The following is a 6748-nucleotide window of genomic DNA, read 5'->3' on the forward strand; positions in this document are numbered from 1 at the left end:
CCAAGTGCTGAGACTTAAGATGTGCACCACCATGCCCAGGCCCTTGTTTGTTTGTTTTGGGTTTTTTTTTTTTTTTTTTTTTTTTTGAGGCAGAGTCTCGTTGTGTAGCCCAGTCTGGCCTGTACCTGGATCTCCCTGCCTTAGTCTTCTATATATTGAATATATTGTCTGCATAGATGTATGTGTACCAAGTGCATGAAGTGCCCATTGAGGGCAGAAGAGGGCATTGAATCCCCTGGAAATGGAATTACAGACAGTTGGCAGATGCAGGCATGTACCACCACGTCCAGCTGATGCTCTCACAGATGAAGAAGCAAGGCCCTTGGAGGCGATAAGCAGAGTGGGGAGCTGACATTCCACCTCCTGAGTGGCCTTCCCCAGAGGCTGTCCTCATTCCACCCCAATAGTCCCTCCCTTCCTAGTTGCCATCTGGATCTCTGTCCCTACAGGAACCTCCCTCAGTGGCTTATTGGACCAGGAGAGGAGAATTCTAAGAAATCACCCTAAAAAAGAAAGAAAAGGAAAGGAAGGGAAGGGAAGGGAAGAAGAAGGGAAGAAGGGAAGAAGAAGGGAAGAAGGGAAGAAGAAGGGAAGAAGGGAAGGGAAGGAAAAAAATTCACCTTAAGTGGAAGTGGCTGGAGCCCTTTTCTTTTCCAAATGACTTTGGTGAGCCAGAGATGTGTATGTGTGTGTGTATGTGTTACTTCCTACAGATGTTGGTAAAAGTTAAAACACAGCTGAACATGGTGACAAAGCCCTGTAATTCTAGAACTAGGGAGGCAGGAGAATCACTTTAAGTTCCAGGCCATCCGGGGCTAAAGTATCTCAAAAGGGGAGATACCTTATCTCAAAAAGGGAGCAGGGAGGGGGGGCTGGTAGAGTACTCACTTAGGCTGCATGAAACTTTGGGTTTGATCCCCAGTAGTACATAAACTCAAGTGTGGTGGTACATTTCTGAAATCCCAGGACTCAGAAACTGGGGCAGGAAGATCAGAAGTTCAAGGTTTGGGGGAGATGACTCAGCAGTTAAGAGCACAGGCTAGTTTTGCAGAGGACTCGGCTTCAATTCCCAGCACCCACCCACATGGTGGCTAACAATCCTAACTCCAGTTCCAGGGGAATCCAGCACCCTCTTCTGACCTCCTCGAGGATTGCACAGCAAGGGTGCACTTACATACATGCAGGCAATACACTCACACACATAAAAAGATAAAAATAATTTTAAAAAAATTTTTTTTTGGTCTTTTTGAGACAGGATTTCCCTGTAGCCCCAGCTGTTCTGGAACTCACATGCCCGGCTGAAAAAATTATTTTTTAGGTTCAAGGTTAGCAAGCTGGGTGTGGTGGCACACACCTGTAGTCCTAGCACTTGAGAGGCAGAGGCAGGTGGATCTCTGTGAGTTCAAGGCCAGCCTGGTCTATATAGTGAGTTCCAGGCCAGCTGGAGCTACAGGGAGACCCTGTTTCAAAAAGCCCTCTTCTCTGTCTCCCTCCTTTCAGAAGCTTCTGGGATCGACAGCTTGCCTGTCCTGTTGTTTTGCTCTCAAACTCTAATAAAATGTTCCTCAACCTTTAAAAAAATTTTCTCCATTTTTATTTTTTCTATATGAATGTATTGCATGCATGTATGTAAGTGCACCCATGTTGTGTAATGTCCATGGAGATCAGAAGAGGGCATCAGTTCCCCTGGAACTGGAGTTACAGATGGTTGTTAGTGAGTCCTGGGGATCAAACCCAGGTCCTTTGCAAGAGCAGCCAGTGCTCTTAACCACTGAGCCATCTTCCTCAACTTTAAAAAAGAAAAGAAAATTTGAGCCCAGGAGCTTGAAATAAGCCCAGGCAGCATAGTAAGTCCCTGCTCAAAGAAGAAAAGAAGGAAAGAAGAAAGGAAAGAAGGGAAGGAAGGGCGATATCTCTTCAATAAGCTAGTATAATTCCTTCTTTCAGGGAAGGGCATCCTCAACTCAACAAAGGACTTTCCTGGCTATGCCAGGGTCACTCTTGTCTTGATCCATTCCATGTCCACATGGAGATGGTACTAGGTAAGGACTATGATTTGTGTCCCATCTGTAAAAGTACACATTATATGATGAAAATGCTTGGATGCTCCTGGGCCCAGAGTTGTCTTTCCCCATTCAGTTTTTCTTTCTTTCTTTCTTTTTTTTTTTTTTTGTCTTTTTGAGACAGGGTCTCCTTGTAGCCCCAGCTGTCCTGGAACTCACTATGTAGACCAGGCTGGCCTCAAACTCACAAAGATCCACCTGCCTCTGCTTCCCAAGTGCTGGGATTAAAGGTGTGCGCCACCACGCCCGGCCTTCCCCATTCAGTTTTATGTGTATAGGAAGGTTTATGCTTTTCTTTCCTTTTTAAATTTATTTTTACTTTTAATTGTGTGTATATGGATGTGTCTGTGTGTGGATATGTGCACATGAGTATAGGTGCCTGCAGAAGCCAGATGTATCAGATGCCCCAGGAGCTGGAGTTACAGGTGGTTGCTAGGAACCAAACCTAGGTCCTCTGCAAGAGCAGCTAGTGCTGTCAACTGCTGATCCATCTCTCCAGCCCCACCTGACAACTTTTTTGTTTTCTTGCAGCATTGGGTATGGAACCCAGGGCCTTGTGCAAGCCAGGCAAGTGCTACACCACTGAGTCACTGAGTCATGTTCCCAGCCCTGCATAGCTTTATTTCTCATCCCAAATGTTGATTTTTCTCTCAAACGCAAAGCTTCTCTGACTCCCAAGCTGTTTAGTCTCTATCTGTAGGTCACAGCAAGGTCTCCTGTTCTGTTTTGCCCTGTTGGCCTTTCCTGCCTCACTTCCTGCCTCCTGGTCCATCTTCCAGCCCCAACAGATTTCTCAGCATTCCTCAACAACTCGCCTGCTGACAGCTCAGTCCCTGAACATGCTGTTCCCTCGGGTGAAACACCTTTCCCTCTTCTTGTCACAGCAAACTCTTGCCAGCTTTGCTGCTGAGTTCAAGTCTTCTCTTCTTCCAGAGCTTTCTCAGACAGCCTCCATGCCATTAATGACCCCTTCCTCCACTCCCTCAACAGCTTAACCATACAATTACTTTTATTCTGTTTATCTACTTATTCTAATTAATTGCTTCTCCACATTTTGGATAAGATCAATGTAGTTTATTTTTTATTCATTCATTAATTTATTTATTTTGGAGACAAGGTTTGCTATGCAGCCCAAGGTGACCTCAAATCCATCATCCCCCTGCCTCAGCCTCTTGAGTTGTTGGGATTATAGGTATGTGTCACATCACTACAATTTGTCAACCATGCAATTATTATATATTTTATATCCCCCCTCCCCTGGGACCCAGACTGCTAACCTCAAACTCACTGTATAGTGAAGGATACCTCAAACTCCTGATCCTCCTACATCCACTTCCCAAGTGAATAAAGGCTTGTGCCCCCAAGCTTAGCTTTCTCCCTATTCTCTACAGAGTTTACTTTAGAGGAGCAGAAGTTGGTGAAGAAGTCATGCCTCTTTTGAGGCTATCAGAATTGGAGAACAGCAACATCCCCAAGAACCTGCAGCTCAGCTGGGCTCTGTTTGTTGGATTGCCTATCCTCAAGTTTGAAGACCCTCCCAAAGGTGCTGTCCAGGCAGTCCACAGATTGCCTCTAGGCTCAGAGCCTCCTGTTCACCTGGGAGTGACTGGCTCCCAGAAACTCCTGTCCACACACTCAGACAGGGCAGGGCCTCAAAGTCATGTGACTCCATGCCTGTACAGGGTGGGGTCACTGACCAGGGCCAGTTCAAAAGTCTTTTTCTTTTTTTCTTTTTGGTTTTGTTTGGTTTTTTTAAAATATATTTTTAACTTATTATTAATTTTTATGTATATGAGTGTATTGCCTGCATGTATGTGAATGCACCTGTGTCGTATAATGCCACAGAGGTCAGAAGAGGGCTTCAAATTCCCCTGGAACTGGAGTTAAGGACGGTTTGTAGTTGCCATGTGGGTGCTGGGAACTGAACCTGGGTCCGCTGCAAGAGCAATCAGTGTTCTTAAGCCGCTGAGCCATCTCTCCAGGCCCCCTTTTTTTAAAAAAATTTTTTATTATTTTTATTTTATGTGTATGCATGTATTGCCTGCATGTAGGTAAGTGCACCCCTGCATGTAGGTAAGTGCACCCCTGTCCTCCCTTGGAGGACAGAAGAGGCTGTCAGATCCCCTGGAACTGGAGTTATGGACAGTTGTTAGGTGTCATGTGGGTGCTGGGATTCGAACCCGGGTCTTCTGCAAGAACAGTCATCTCTCCAGCCCCTTGTTTAGTTTTTTAAAGACAGGGTCTCACTATACTGGCTGGCCTGAAACTTGCTATGTAGACCAGTCTGGCTTCAAAGTCACAGAGATCCTCCTGCCTCTACCTCTTGAGAAATCTCCCCAAGCCCTGTTTGTCTCTGCTGTTGGGGATGCTGCACTCTGAATCATACCTTCTCCAGACAGAAGTCAGACCTTCACTTCACAGTCTCTTCTTCGGAGCTGAAACAACACCCTATACAGCATGGCATACTTCCAATGGACCCTGCTCCACTACTGGCAACTAAGAGCCTCGATGGACATCAGCATTATTGAGATGCTTATTCTGGGCAGAGTCCTAGAATACAGATTACAGATGACTCAGAGCTGCCTCTGCCTTCCAGGATCCTGCTAGAAGAAGAGGCAGACACAAAAACAAGCACCTCTGATAGTGCGCTGGGGGACAGACTACAACGAGGGGAGGTGTCCAGTGTCCCAAGAATGTCAATTATAGAGCCTGGCAGGGAGGGGCCCCAGCTTACTCATTTATTAATTGCCCCATTCTCTGGCATGAGGCATCCTGTAAAGTGAATGGATTCAGTGTCAGAAGACCGTTGGCTGAGTGTAGCTGTGGCACTTTTTACTTGGTACTGTTGGTGAATCACCACATCTTAGGAACCTGTTTTCTTATTCCTGCCTTGAAGGATGTGGCAAAACAAAGCAAGGCCTGTAAAAGAACTTCAGAAATGGTCAAGCATTGGTACTTGGAAGTTTCTGTTAAGTAGGCAAAGAACAAATGAATGGGGCAGAGCAGTGATTGAAGCTGGGCATCATGGCACAAGACACCTGTAATTCAACCTAGCAGTCAGGAGGCAAAGGTGGGAGGATCAGAAGTTCAAGGCTAGCTAGGGCTACATACAAGTTTAAGTCAAGGCCAGCCTGACCTGTACAAGACCTTATCTCTAAACCAAACCAAATTAAAACAAACAAAAACAAAACAGGGAATGATATTTATTTTTTTAGGAAAGGGTCTCACTATATAGCAATGGCTGGTCTAGAACTTGCTATGTAGATCAGGCCAGCCTCAAACTCACAGAGCTCTGCCTGCTTCCGACTCCATAGTACTGAGATTAAAGACTTGTGCCACCCCACCCAGCCTGATGATATTATTATTAAAAATAAAACTCAGAGCCAGGAGTGGTGGCACACGTCTGTAGTCCCAGCACTTGGGAGGCAGAGGCAGGCAGATCTCTGTGAATTCAAGGCCAGCCTGGTCTACATAGTAAGTTCCAGGACAGCTGGGGCTACAGGGAGACCCTGCTTCAAAAAAACAAAAAATAAATAAATAAATAAATAAATAAATAAAAATAAAACACAAAGTTGGATCTTGCTGATGATATTAGTACTAAAAATAAAATACAAAACCGGGTATGGCTGATGATATTATTATTAAAAATAAAACACAAAGGTGGATATGGTGGTGCATGCCTTTAATGCCAGCACTTGGGAGGCAGAGGCAGGTGGATCTCTGTGAATTCAAGGTCAGCCTGGTCTACATAGTGAGTTCCGGACCAGCTGGGGCTACAGGTCTTTCTCAAAAAGACCAGGGAAAAAAAAAGAAAGAAAGAAATTAGAGGAGCTCTGTATTTGTTATCTGTTTTTGAGAGAGTCTCAGATAGCTAGTCTTGACCTTACTGTGTAGCTGAGGATGACCTTGAACTCCTGATCCTCTGACCTCTATCTCTCAAGTACTGGAATTACAAGTATGTGCTACCATGCCAAGCTCAATAGGTAGCAGTTTTATTTATAATACTAGTAACTGGAAACAACTCAAATGTCTATCGCTGGTGAGTGGATAAACCAATCCTATTCACACCATGTAGCACTATGTTATAGAACAGTAAAAAGCAATGAATTCCTATACATGCTACAACATGGATGAGTCTCAAAAACATCATGCTAAGTGAATGACGCTATACACAAAAGTCCACATATGGTATGTATGCCTCTAGGTATATGAAATTTCTGGAAGTGGCAAATCTTAGAGGCAGGAAGCACAGCAGATGTTGACAGAGCTTGGAGTAGAGCCTCAGGGCTGACCACAGGGGAACTTAATGGAAGTTTTAGGGCATTATGGTATGCTGGTGATAGTTGTACAAGTTTATAACTTTACTAAAACCCATCAAACTGTACATTTTTCTTTTTTCTTTCTTTTCTTTTCCTTTCTTTTTTCTTTTTTTCTCTGAGACAGGGTCTCCCTGTAGCCCCAGCTGGCCTGGAACTCACAGAGATCCACCTACTTCTGCCTCCTGAGTGCTGGGAGTAAAGGTGTGTACCACCACACCTGGCTAAAATGTGAAATTTTTATGGTATGTAAATTACACATCAATAGAGTTATTAAAATAGTGAGGTGTTTCACATTTAACCAGCATATCACAGGGCTCAGTCGACTGCCCATGCTGGGAATAGCAGACACTTCTGACAGTCTTTCTG

Source organism: Nannospalax galili, unplaced genomic scaffold (genome assembly GCF_000622305.1).
Source record: "Nannospalax galili isolate Female #2095 unplaced genomic scaffold, S.galili_v1.0 scaffold786, whole genome shotgun sequence".
In the NCBI taxonomy this organism is placed as follows: Eukaryota; Metazoa; Chordata; class Mammalia; order Rodentia; family Spalacidae; genus Nannospalax; species Nannospalax galili.